The 13,549-nt window shown below is 41.0% G+C and overlaps 1 long non-coding RNA gene across 1 annotated transcript; it reads left to right on the forward strand.

Annotated features, from left to right (window-relative positions):
- On the forward strand, window positions 1–12,496 carry LOC118544031 (uncharacterized). The gene is made up of 2 exons (XR_013444699.1): window positions 1–24; window positions 12,345–12,496. It is a non-coding gene; the product is annotated as an uncharacterized LOC118544031 (long non-coding RNA).
- The last annotated feature ends 1,053 nt before the right edge of the window (window positions 12,497–13,549 follow it).

Below are 13,549 nucleotides of genomic sequence, written 5' to 3' on the forward strand. Positions count from 1 at the left end.
AAACTCTTGGCTAGCCAGACTAAGGTAGGAAGGAAGAAAAGGAGGAAGGGGAGGTAAAATATTAGTAATGACGTTGTGGATAAAAACAGATCTATATTAAAAGACTTTAAAGAGAATCTCGTGTGCAACGAATGTGAATATACAGAAGGAATGATGGATTTCCTGGCAAACTATAAGCTACCAAAATTGGCCCAAGAAGGAGGAAACCGGAAGAGAGCAGTAACTGTAGACGAGAATGGAAAGTCAGCAGGTCCGGGTGCTTTCGTAGCGAAGTCCTTAACCTTTAAGAAACAAATAATTTTAATGTCATTTGGTCCCTTCTAGACCAGTGTTTTTCAAAACATCTGTAGTGAAGGACCCGTTTTAAAAAAATTTTACAATTATTGTGGATATATACTTTTGCAAAAGTTAATAAGAGTATTAGAGAAATGAAATAAGCAAAGTGCAAGCGCAATTTTTAAATTTTAGTATTCATCAGAAATAAATTACATTTCATTAAATATAATCAAAACCAATTTAACATAGGGACAAAAAAGTAATTACAAAAATGTCATGCATTGTTCATGGATGAGTCCAGCGATCACTGCTTGGATGTCATAGCAATGTCTAATTGCTATTAAGATTTCTAAACCCTCTCCACTTCTGTACTTATCCCGTCAGGGGTTGGTAACAAACAGTCCAGGGACTGGCACCAGTTCTCAGACCACAGAAACAGATGGAAAGATCCCAGATTAATTTTTTAAAGTTAGTATAGTCTTACATATGGTTATATGATACTAAAATATTTGTACAAAATATACATATAGAAATTCCAAATAAAATCTTAATAAGCGGAATCTAGCAGTGTAGCAAAAGAATAATGCACCATGACCAAGTAGGGTTTATTTCAGAAATGCAAAAATGATTCAACATTAGGAAGTTTATCAACATAATTTAGGACATGAAACAAAGGAGAAAACCAATAGTATTATGTTAATAGAAACTGAAAAGGCATTTGAAAATTCAGCAGCCATTCTTTTTTTTTTTTAATTTTTTTTACGTAGGCTCCACACCCAGGGTGGAGCCCAACACAGGACCTCAACTCACAACCCTGAGATTCAGACCTGAGCTGAGATCAAGAGTCAGATACTCAGGGGCCCCTGGGTGGCTCAGTCGTTAAGCATCTGCCTTCAGCTCAGGTCATGATCCCAGGGTCTTGGGATCAAGCCCCGCATTGGGATCCCTGCTTGGCGGGAAGCCTGCTTCTCCCTTTCCCACTGCCTCTGCTTGTGTTCCCTCTCTCGCTATGTCTCTGTCAAATAAATAAATAAAATCTTAAAAAAAAAAGAGAGAGATGCTCAACCAACTGAGTGCCCCTTCAGGAGCCATTCTTAATAAATATTTCAAGTAAAATAGAAATTTATTTATTTATTTTTTAAAATAGAAATGTAAAAGAAACTACTTAGCTATGATAAAGATTGCTTACCAAAACTCAACAGCAAACATACTAACTGATAAAATAGTAAAGTCATTTTCATTAAAATCGTGAATGAGAGAAGGATGCTGTCACCACTATTCTTCAACAACATTTTGGGTGCTCTAACTAATCTAGAAGACAAGACAAAGAAGTATTATGTGTAGCCTACTGTTAGTTGTCTTCAAAATTCTGTTCTCCCCTTCTTCCTTTGAAATATAGTTTGAGCTAAGGACATGGCTGGGAGACTACATTTCCCAGTTTCTCCTGAAGCTAAGTGCAGCCATATGACTGTGTTTGCACCAGTGGAATATGCATGGATGTGATGAGGTCAACATATCCCTCAAGTGCTTAAAAGGAAGTTGTTTATCCTAGACTTTTCTCCCACCCTGTTCCTCACGGGCTGGAACATAGATGTGACTGTAACTTGACCTCAATCATGCAGATGAGTAGAACACTCCAGTAGATGGCAGGGCAATAAGATGAAAGGAACATGAGTCACTGAATAACCTGGAGGAGCAAGGGTATTTGTTCACCAGCCTGGACTGGTCAGCGACTGTGTAAGAAAGAAAGAAACTTCGATCTTATTTACACCACTATATTTCTCTCTCTCTTTTTCTCCCTCTCTCTCAGGGGTGTTCAGCTTTTACCACAACTAAAATGATAGGAATTCACATTAGAAAGAATATGCAAGTATTATCCGATTTATTTTTTATTTGTTATTTTTATTATAAGATTTTATTTTTTTTAAAGTAATCTCTACACCCAGTGTGGGCCTCGAACTTACAACCTCGAGATCAAGAGTCACATGCTCCACTGACTGAGCCAAACGCCCCCCAAATTATCCTATTTAAAAAATTACATTTGTAGAAAACTTACTAGATTCTAGTTTTACAAAAACTGCCAGAAGTAATATAAGTTTTTGGTGAGATGGTTAACTATATGAAAATAGGCAAAAACCAATAATATTTATGTTATCAATAACCAGCTAGAAATAGTAATGGGAAAATATTCCATTCACAACACTGACAAAAATTTCAAATGCTTAGGAGTGAGGGGTGCCCGGCTGGCTCAGTAAGTGGAGCATGAGACTCTTGATCTTGGGGTTGTGAGTTCAAGCCCCACATTGAGGGTAGAGATTACTTAAAACTTAAAAAAATACCTAGGAATGAATGGAAGAGGAAATATACAGAATTTATATGAAGAACAGCATAGCTTCTTATTGAAGAACATAGAATAAAATCTGAAGAGGGGCGCCTGGCTGGCTCAGTTGGTGGAGCCTACAACTCTTGATCTCAGAGTCCTGAGTTCGAGTCCCATGTTGGGTGGCGAGATTACTTAAAAAAAAAGATCTGAAGAAATGGAAAGGACATAATGTCATAAGAACAGTAATCTTCCCCAAAGGACAAATATAATGCAATTCAAATAGGACTCTTATAAAAATCTCATATTATTTAATTAATCATAAAAATTAATATTTTATTTATTGTTTTAAATGAATGAAATATTCATATGGTCCAAGTTCAGAAGTTACCAAGAGGCATGCAGCTCTCTTCACCCCTCCTCCACCCCTCCCTCACCCCTCCCCCAGCCACTCAGTTATCTTCTGCATAGACAATTTAGGTCACAAGTTTCTCCCATTTACTTTCAGAGATATTTGAATCATTTTTTTACACAACATTCCCACTGTTCTTCATATTGCTTTGTCTTAACAATGTAACTTTGAGATGTACCTAAAGAGCTTGCTTCTTGTTACTTTGTGTATACAGAATTTCATTTTAGGGATACATCATTGTTTAACTAGTTCTCTTTTGATGGACTTTATTTTTTTTTTTTTTAAGATTTTATTTATTTATTTGACAGAGAGAGACACAGCGAGAGAGGGAACACAAGCAGGGGGAGTAGGAGAGAGAGAGAATCAGGCTTCCCGCGGAGCAGGGAGCCCGATGCGGGGCTCGATCCCAGGACCCTGGGATCATGACCTGAGCCGAAGGCAGACGCTTAATGACTGAGCCACCCAGGCGCCCCTCTTTTGATGGACTTTAATATTTATTTGTTATTTTATTTTTTTGATGGACTTTAATATTTAAAATACCTTACCAATCTCCTTCTATTACAAACAATACTTCAATGAATAGCATTGTATATATGATTTGTATATTCCCAACTATATAATATATATATATATATAAGATATATTTCTAGACATAGAATTTCTGAGTCAAGCAGCATGTACATTTTAAATGCTTGTAGATGGTGCCAAACTGCTCTCCATATAAGTTGTATCAATTTATATTCCTACCAACAATGTATGAAAGTGGGTGTTTTCCTGCATTCTCACAAAAATAGCATTTTATTAAACTTTTTGGTCTTTGTGTATCTGTGAAGTGTGGTTTCATTTCACATTTTACTAATTATGATGAAGTTTGAACATGTTTTCATACATTGAAGAGCCATTTATATCTATGTTTTGTGAACTGTATGCTCATATTCTTTGCCCGTTATTCTACTGGGTTGTCGCTCATTTTCTTGTTGATTTTATTGTGACTCTCTACATGTTATGGAAATTGGTCCTTTGTGAGATTAGTTGCAAGTATATTTTACCAGATATTAAAGGTACCATAGAATCACCATAATCAAAACATATTGATTCCTGTATGGTACGTATACAGGAATAAAAACTCAATCAATGAAATATAATTGTCCAGAAACAAAATCCAAATAAGCATTGTAAATTAATAGATAACAAAAGCAGCACTTTAATTCAATTGTTTGATAAACTGATGTTGACACAATTGGCTATCCACGTGAAAGAAAACAGCCATGCCCCTATCTCATACCATATCAGAAATATAACTTATTTTATTATTTTACTTATTTACTTATTTTAATAAAATTATTTTAGAGTCCAGAAATAAACCTATTCATATATAGTCAATTATTTTTAAATAAAATTATTTTGAAACAATTTTAGATTTACAGAAAAATAGCAAAGATAGTATAGAGTTTCCATATACCTTTCACCCCGTTTCTTTTATTAACATATTAACATAGATGGTACATTTGTCATAATTTGTTCAAATACAGCAATATTGATTCATTTTTATCAACTAAAGTCCATACTTTATTTAGATTTCCTTAGTTTTACCCTAATGTCCTTTTTCATTTAGATTTCCTTAGTTTTACCCTAATGTCCTTTTTCACTTCCAGGATCCCATCCAGGATACCACATTACATTTAGTAGTCATATTTCACTGGGCCCTTTTTGATTGTGACAGTTTCTCAGACTTTCCTTGCTTTTCATTACCTTGACAGCTTTGAGGAATACTGGTCAGCTATTTTGTAGTATGTTCCTCGGTTGAGGTTTGTCTTCTCAATATTAGACTTGTGTTATGGGTTTTGAAGAAGACCACCACAGAGGTAACATGCCATGTCATCACATATTAGCAAAGAGGACATATTATCAAACTAACATCATTGTTCCTATCAACCTTGATCACCTGTTTGAGGTAGCGTTTGTCAGTCTTCTCTACTGGAAAATTGCTCCCAGCCCCTCCGCCCCCCGCCAATGCTCTACTCTTTGGAAGGATGCCACAGTGCACAGTCCACACTTAAGTAGTGGGAAGTTATGATGTACCTCCTTGAGGGCAGAGTGTATACATAAATTATTTGGAATTCTTCTGAGTGGGAGATTTGTCTCTTCTCCCCTATTTCTTTATATAATCATTTATTTATAATAGTATGAATCTACTTTGTACTTATAATTTAACACTACTATTTCTTGTTACTTAAGTTGTTCCAACTTTGATTATCAGGAGCTCTTTCAGTTTGGCTCCTGTGTGCCTTTGACCTACCTTCATCATTGTGGATTTTTTTGAAGATTTTATTTATTTATTTAGAGAGAACAAGCAGGGGGAGGGGCATAAGGAGAGGGAGAGAATCTCAAGCAGACTCTCCACTGAGCACGGAGCCCGACATTGGGCTTAATCTCACAACCCTGAGATCATGACCTGAGCTGAAACCAAGAGTTGGATAATTAACTGACTGTGCCACCCGGGTGCCCCTGAAGGTAGATTATTTTAAAGGATTTTTTAAAAGCTTATTCAGTTTTATTTTATTTTTGGTAATCTCTACACCCAATGTGGGACTTGAACTCATGACCCCAAGATCAAGAGTTGCATGCTCTTCCAGCTGAGCCAGCCAGGCGCCCCTGAAGGTAGATTTTTTTTGTTTTAAAGATTTTATTTATTTATTTGACAGAGAGAGACACAGCGAGAGAAGGAACACAAGCAGGGGGAGTGGGAGAGGGAGAAGCAGGCTTCCCGCTGAGCAGGGAGCCCGATGCGGTGCTCGATCCCAGGATCCTGGGATCATGACCTGAGCTGAAGGCAGATGCTTAACGACTGAGACACCCAGGTGCCCCTCATTAGGCTATACTTCTAAGAATACTTACGGCAGGGATTGAGTCCCGCATTGGGCTCCCAGCTCGGTGGGAAGCCTGCTTCTCCCTCTCCAGCTCCCCCTGCTTGTGCTGTCTCTCTCTGTGTCAAATAAATAAATAAAATCTTAAAAAAAAAAAAAAGAATGCTTATGGCAGCATTGTTTGTGGAGGCAAATCTGGAAACTACCTGAATGTTTAGCAGTAGGAAAGTAGATATGGTTATCCATATTATGGAATTTGACACAGCTATTAAAATATGAATTAGATATATAATTTATTGATCTGAAGATTTCCATGAAGCCTCATAAAATGAAAAAAGGTTATTGCAGAACAATGTGTATGGCATGAGTTTTTTTGGGGGGGTAACAACCAACAGCAATGGCAACACAACCCCTCCATATGTGGATTTTTCAGTATGAACAGAGGCCAGAGAGGAGATGGGTTAGGTTGGGTTTCCTCACCGTGAGACACTGAGGCAAGGCTTTGAGTACAAATAGTCTATATGGGAGGTGATAAGCATCGGTAGAGAAATAGAAAAGTGAGGCATGGAAGGAAGGAAAGCAATGCAAGGTGCATTAGTGAGCAGGCATGGTTCTGGGCAGTTGGGTCTCAGTCCTCCGGGGGAATCTCTAGGTGGCCATGGAACACAACTCAAGGTTGTCTCACCTGGGCCGGAGGCGAGGAAGCTGGCACTATTCCCTGCCAGTCCTGTCAGGGTATGGCCTCATTTCTTTTGGCTGGCTTGAGGGAGTTTCAGAGGCTTCCACTTAGCCATTTCTATCATAATGGCTTCTACTTGTTAGGTGAGGGAACAATTTGAGGGTTCTTCTAACTGCTGAATATGTCTCTTCCAATAATATACTCAGGGACCAGAGAAATGACCACAGAAAGGGTGTGGATCCATTGGCTTCACTGTAAGACTTGGGCCAAGACTCCATTTCCTATGAAGCCTCCACACATCGCACTCTAACAGAGGGCCCCATGATGGTGCTTTAGGTTCCCTGACATCAGCTCCACAAAATATGGGTATTCCTTCCCCTCTACTTTACCGTCACACTGATGAATGGCTTAGGTCCTGTGGAGGCAGAGTCACTGGAATCATAACTGTATATATTTGCTGTGGATTTGCAGGGTCCTTCCTCAAGGGGACTTGGCCTTTCTTCACTTGATCAATTCTGGGTCTGAGAGACTGCTCAGGGATGGAAACTCGACAAAGGATCAGATTTTTCCACTGTGGCAACCGACAGTCTACTGCTTAAGTAGTCTTGATTTGTTTATCTTTATTTTTTTAATTTTATAAGAAATACTCTTGCTGATTTCTGTTATGAGCTGAATTGTGTCCCCCCAAAATTCGTATGTTGAAGTCCTAACCCTCAGTATCTTAGAATGTGACATATTTGGAGATAGGGCCTTTAAGGAAATAATTAAGGTAGAATGAGGTCATTTGGGTAGGCCCGAATCCAATATGACTGGTGTCCTTATAAGAAGAATAAATTAGGACACAGACAACACACAGGCAACCATGTGAGGACACAGTGAGAAGGCAGCTATCTTTAAGCCAAGGAGAGAGACCTCGGAAGAAACTGACCCTGCCAACAATTTGACCTTGGACTTCTAGCTTCTAGAACTGTGAGGAAGAATCTGACCTTGCCATCAATTTGATCTTGGACTCCTAGTTTCTGGAACTGTGAGGAGATAAATTTCTGTTGTTTAAGCTACTAAGTCTGGTATTTTGTTATGACGCCCCAAGTGAACTGGTCCAGCTTGCCATCTGTATTGTTCCCAAGAATGCCATAGTTTACTAGCCATCTCTACAGATCCTTGCAGGTCAAAGCCCCATCTTTGCCATTCCAGATTTGGTGTCTATAATGGTTATTACACTTTCCTTGACTCTGACAGTTAACTGCTGCCACCTGGCCTCTGCTATTTTAGAATCCTATCATCCCCATTGACACCAAGGAGCCTAAATTCCATAGTCGTCTCCCCTATCATGAACCCTGACCCACAGAAGACAACCACCATGGAGCTTTTCCACAATGCCAGTAACACATTCCTTGTTGCCTTAATAAAAAAAAGTGTTCTCTGGGCCCTTCCAGGGGACGTCATCAACTAGCGTGCTTTCTGGTCTTACATAAGGAAGCCATTCTAATGTGCCCACCGCTCTGAGCTTTTTGACCCTTCTCTCCGTACTCTGTCAAGGCAATTCCAACAACTCCACTTCATTTACTATATAGGCTTTGTTGTTTCCAAGTTTCAAGGAGCCATTCCAGCAGCATACTAGGACTGACTCCAGGTATCCCTGCCAGGATGTGGAATCCTGAGTCATGGGAGAGTGTTCCAATATCAAAAACTCTTCCATATCTAGTTTTATATTCTTCCCTGGTCCAGCCCCCTCAAGATCCATTCCCAGGTTTATGCTCTCAATTCCAGCAAGTATATATTCACTAAGTCCTACAACTATTCAGTGAATAATCTCTTTTATCTCCTACCAGAAATGGTATTTCTCTGCTTGGGCCATACTAAGAATTGTCCCTAAAAGAAATATGCTGAGGTGGGGACAGATCTTAAGGAAGACAAGCATCATCCTCCTGTGTAACTCTTATCACTCTCACAATCAAATCTGGAACTGATTTTTAGCCTAGACTAACCCTTTCTGGAAGGAATTAAAAAAGATAAAAGTTCCCATGAAGGCCTTCTGCTTCCTTACTGTTCCTTGACTTAATAATTGGCTAACCAAACTTGTCATCTGCTTTCTTTAGGGTTTCTATGGTCATTGACAAGAGCAAACCAACTCCCTGATTTTCAAAGTTTTCAGCTTTCAAGTGCTAGAGCTATTGCATGAACCGGTGCATTTCCTTCCATTTGTATCCTATCCCAATCCAGCATAGGTGAGAGTCTCATCAATTGTCATTCTACAGCATGCCAGAGATTGCCACCACTCTACCTACCAGCAGTAGTGAGGTCTTTGTGTTCCTATGTTGTATGAGTAATCTAATTCCAGAATCCCATCCTGAAGGTCTACTTCAAAAGACCACTTCTGGTACCAGCTGTCTTACTTTGGGTGAAACAGACCCTCAGAGAAGTATTTGAGAGCAAGTGGTTTATTTGGAAAATAATCCTAGGAAGCCAAGGAGGGAAGTGGGGAAGTGAGACAGGTAAGACAGGGAAAGCAATACAAGGTCTGTTAATGAGCAGGTTAGTGCTGTGGGCCACGGGGACTTGACTCTCTTGGGGCCTCAGGAAGACAAAATAGAACATGCATCAGGGTTTCCATTCAGGAAACAAGGACGCTGGGATATTTTTCCTACATTCATGTTCATCACTGAGAGGTTTGCCCCTATGGACCTTAACTCCCTGCCACTTCTGGCTAAGCACACTCCTGTGGCCAGCAAGTCATCAGGCAGAGTCACAGGTGCCTGCAGTAAGGAGTCATTGAAAGAGAAAGGACGAGTGCCTAGGGGACACTGGGAGGGCCATCAACACAGGACGTTAAACTTTTCTTTACATACACTTGTGTCCTTTTTCTGGTTGAGGTGAGCATGTGCCCTGTGCACTGGCTTCCAAGAGGCAGGAAGATGAAAGATTTCCTCATTTAGACTTTGTAGTGGGTAGTGCAGTCCACCAAGGCTGTACACACTGGGGACTCCCCCCCAGATAGGAAGAGGAATTGGATGTTGGACAGAAAAAATTCCACTATGCACACATTTCTTTTTTAAGATTTTATTTATTCATTTGGGAGAGAGAGAGAGAGAGAGAGAGAGAGAGAGAGAGAGCATGAGTAGGGGGAGGGGCAGAGGGAGAAGCAGACTCCTTGCTGAGCAGGGAGCCAGACATGGGGCTCGATCCCAGGACCCTGGGATCATGACCTGAGCCCAAGGCAGACGCTCAACCGACTGAGCCACCCAGGCGCCCTCCCCACTATGCACACATTTCATGATCAAGTTAGGTCTCTGTGACATGTGGTGATGTTCACTCACAGCCATTTATGCCTACTGGTCACTCAGAGGTGTTTTTGTCTGCATGTAACTGGATAAATACAAGAGCTGAAAAGTATGGGTCTATGGTTTGTTAGTTTATTTTCCCCTCACAGAACAAGAAGGCTGGAAGTCAGGGGCAGCTGGCATTTCTTCAGCAGCTCAAAATATCAGGGCTGAGGGCTGCACAGGTCTCTTGGCCTTTCCCTCAGTGTCACCAGATGACTTCTATGGCTCCACATTCGAGGCAAGAATAAGGAAGAAGAGGAAGGGACCATACTGTGTCAGGAAAGCAACCGTTTTCTCAAGGAATTCATGCATGAGTTTCCTCTGTCTGCTCTAACACAGCTCCGTGAATGTAGTGGCTTAAAGCAACACAAGCTTATCCTCTTACGGTTCTGGATGTGAGAAGTCTGAAATGGGTTTTGCTAGGCTAAAATCACAGTGTTGGTAGGGTTGCCTTCCTTCTCTGGGCTCTAAGGGAATCCTGGTTTCCTTGCCAGAAGGTGCCTGCATTCCTTGACTGGTGGTTCCCTTCTATCTTCATAGCCAGTCACATCACTGTGACTTCTGCTTTTTTTCATCACATCTCTGACTTTCTGGCCCTCCATCTGCCACATTGAAAGATCTTTGTGATGACCTTGGGCCCACCTGGATAATCCGGGATACGCTCCCTCTTCTTTTTTTTTTTTTGTTTCACAGTTTTATTTAAATTTTAGCTACTTAACATATAGTGTAATATTGGTTTCAGGAGTAGAATTTAGTGATTCGTCACTTATGTATAACACCCAGTGCTTACGCTCCCTCTTCTAAGGTCAACTGATTAGTAAGCATAATTCCATCTGCAACCTTAATTCTTTGCCGTGTAACCCAACAGATGCACAGGTTCTGGGGATTAAGATGTGATTGAGGGGACCATGATTTGCCTACCATGACCCATTTTTGCCTCATTGGCCAAAATTCTAGCTGGAAGGAGGCTTGAGAGTGGGAGCTGGATTAGCTGAACAATAGCGTCTGCCATATCTTGCTAGCACTTCTTGAAGTTTGTAATTACATATTTCTTGTGTGATTTTTTTCCCCTAGTAGATCCTATATTCCACGAGAGCAAGAACCATGTCTGTTTTGCTCACCATTGTATTTTCAGCATATAACACGGTACCTGACATATAAGAGCAGCTCAGTAAATTTTTAGTGCATAAAGGAATGCATGAACAAGTACAGAGACACAAACACATGCACACATATGGAAAAGCATACTGTAGCATTTTCTGGGTCATAGCCAAGAAATGGAAGCAATCTAACTGTTCATCTATAGGAAACTGGTTATATAAATCATTGATTTTTGAAAAGTAAACCCCTGGTACATGTCTACAAAAGAATATTCAGCCTTTGTAAACAATGAGACCGATCTGAAGTGTAGGGACATGAAAGGACGTTCATTATTTATCACTAAGGGAAAATGCAAGTTGCAGAACAGCACGTATTGTATGACCCTATTTGTGTGATAGAGAATAAACTGAAGCTTATTGCCCTCGGGAAGGAAGAACACAAGGAACCAGAAAGAACAAAGAGTCAAATTCTTGGCCTTGGATTGTTCTGGGAACCCACACCAAGCACATTCCTGTCTCATGGTCTTTGCACTGATTGTTCTTTCTGTCTCCAATACTCCTTCCTCACATATTAACATATTGATATTAATTAACATTAATGTTAACAGCTTGCTCTCCTCTTTCATTAAGTCTCTGTCCAATGTCATCTTCTTATAGAGGGCCTGACTTGACCACCCTGTCTTAAACAGCATGCCCTATCACTCTCCATTCCCATGATCCACTTTATTTTATATGACATTATATATCTATTTAATTGTTTATTTTTTTAAGTAATCTCTTCCCCCCCCCCAACGTGGGGCTCGAACTCACAACCCCCAGATCAAGAGCCACATGCTCTACTGACTGAGGCAGCCAGGCACCCCCTGTTTAATTGTTTATTATATCGCTTCTCCACTTGAACGTAAGCGCCATGGGGCCAGGGATCTAGGTGATTCTGAGGCAGGTTGCGGGAGTACCTCAGTTTAGGAATCACTTCTAACTCTTAGGACAGCAGTTCTCAAAGTGTGGTCTGCAGACCAGCAACATCAGCATCACCTGGGGACTTGTTAGAAGGGCACATTCTCAAGCCTCACCTACTGAGTCAAAACCCCTGGGAGTAGGGCCCAGCAGTCTGTTGTTAAGAAACCTTCCAGGTAGTTCTGATGCTCACTCAAGTCTGAGAACAACTGACTTTGCTTCTCTTTTTTAAGCAGCACTCCCTGGCTCTTTTCCCAGGGATCTTTTCCAGGTAGGAAGAGGTTAACTCTCTTCCCTATCCTTTCCTCTATGCTGCTCCTAAGAATGTTCTGAATAAGATAGAAATGTTGAAATTCTGTGTTTAATGTACCTTAATTTAACTTAAATTTTTCTTGAACTTTACCCTCTAGGAAAGGGGCTGACAGCATTTTTGGCTTTGCGGGCCACAGAGTCGGATGCAACTACCCAGCTCTGCCACTGGAGTGGGAAGGCAGCCAGAGACAATATGTAAATGAATGAGCATGGCTGTGTGCCAATAAAACTTCATATATGGACACTGAAATTTGAATTGTCAGCAATCTGGTGGCATAATGTGTACATAATATGATGTTATTTTGCGTTTCTCTGATTACATTCATTTGGCCTCTTCTGTGAAATGCTTGCCCATTTCTTTTGCCCCCTTTCCTATCTGCTAAAGGGAACTCATTCCAGTGCGCAGTTCCCTTGGGCATTCCTTTTGTATGGAGGGAGATGAAGCCTGATATGTGGACATACACAGTGAATCCTGAAAAGTGGCAAGTATCTTGGCTCATTGGAGGCATAGAAGAACAACGCTGCCATACCAGTGGCAAGGATGTCTGGGAAAGAGATACGTAGATGGGCCCCTGGGGTTGGTTCCAAGTGTGCGTATGTTTGTCTCACATTAATATTCACCAAAGAGCATCCATTGCAGAGTAGATTCAAAACCAACCAGGTGGGTAAGCCAAACTTTCTCCTTGGCCACCATAGTACTTGTGCTGTGGGCCCCGGAATAGGTGGTTATGCAGGCAGGCGGGGAGGGAGGCAATGCATGGGCCCAGCAGCATGGGCTTCGCCTCTCCAAGGCTGGTTTAGCTACTGCCACCTGCTGAGTGACCAAGAAGCCAATAGCAGAGAGCAATGGTGAATCCTTTATACAGTGCCGATGGCTAAAGGAACACTAGCCAGCCACCTTATGGTCTTAATTCCATTAGGCCCCTTCCACCTTGGAAGGGAGAGTGAGTTGTCTTTGATGGAATCGACACATGCTTTGGATTTGGGTTTGTTTTGCCTGCCTGTACTGCCTCTGCCCAGTGCTACCGCCTCCTCATTTGCTTCACAGGTTTCACTCTCCAGTAAATGCTTTGCATCCTAACTCCATTTCAGCTTTGGCTTCCTAAAGAATGCAATCTGCGACAACCTCTTTTCTAGGGGGAAATGAGACACTTGTAATGCGTGGTATGCACTGGATGATGATTACGCAAATTATCAGCGATGGTGGCTTGAAATGGAATACAAGTGGAGGGCAAAGCTTTGGGAAATCAAGTGACTAGAGCACTTAGTCCCTATGGTGACAGTGATGATTGCAAAGGATGTG

This window comes from Halichoerus grypus, chromosome X, assembly GCF_964656455.1.
Source record: "Halichoerus grypus chromosome X, mHalGry1.hap1.1, whole genome shotgun sequence".
Taxonomy (NCBI): domain Eukaryota; kingdom Metazoa; phylum Chordata; class Mammalia; order Carnivora; family Phocidae; genus Halichoerus; species Halichoerus grypus.